A 606-nucleotide genomic window follows, 5' to 3' on the forward strand; every position below is an offset into this window, starting at 1 on the left:
TATGAAAAAAATGAAAACCACAAATTCACAGTAACTTGTAAAGATAGAAAATTAATGCTGTAGACCTCAATGTCTGTATATTCTTTACACATTTCAGCCTCCAGTTCCATTTCTAACCCACCCATCCTTGTAATATTCTTCGTAAAGCAAAGCTATAGTCATTAATTCTGTCTCTGCTTGTGGTTCCTCTTCTCCACCACAGTATTTACCTCTTCATCTCTTCCCTACAGAGAAAATGTTTCTGGCTCCTTTCCCGGCCAGAGTTCTCGGGTCTGTGCCTTTGACCCCACCACCTTCAGCACTTTGCTGCCTACATTCATGTTCCACCCCTGGCATTTCAGTTGCTACTCTCTATTGGAAGATAGAACACTTTACATCAGGAAAATGCAGCTTGACCAAAATCTTGGGCACCTTAACTGTCCTCTGAAAGCTCAGGTACACTTATCTGTGAAGGGCAGGAGAATGGCACCCACCCTGCTTGATCAGATAAACCGACAACCATCAACAATTGAATTACAAATTGCCTAATTCAAATCATGGTCATTCCCCATTTCCACTGAATCCTATTTTTGTTCAAACATGCCTAGTATTACTAGTCTTGAAAAA

At 40.8% G+C, this 606-nt stretch overlaps 1 protein-coding gene across 1 annotated transcript in view; it reads left to right on the forward strand.

Annotated features, from left to right (window-relative positions):
• The window catches only part of LOC103606144 (nesprin-1-like), a gene marked incomplete at its 5' end in the record, with an annotated part of 130,330 nt that overhangs the window by 116,007 nt on the left and 13,717 nt on the right, over window positions 1–606 (forward strand). The window lies entirely within an intron of this gene.

This window comes from Galeopterus variegatus, unplaced genomic scaffold, assembly GCF_000696425.1.
Source record: "Galeopterus variegatus unplaced genomic scaffold, G_variegatus-3.0.2 Scaffold6343, whole genome shotgun sequence".
In the NCBI taxonomy this organism is placed as follows: domain Eukaryota; kingdom Metazoa; phylum Chordata; class Mammalia; order Dermoptera; family Cynocephalidae; genus Galeopterus; species Galeopterus variegatus.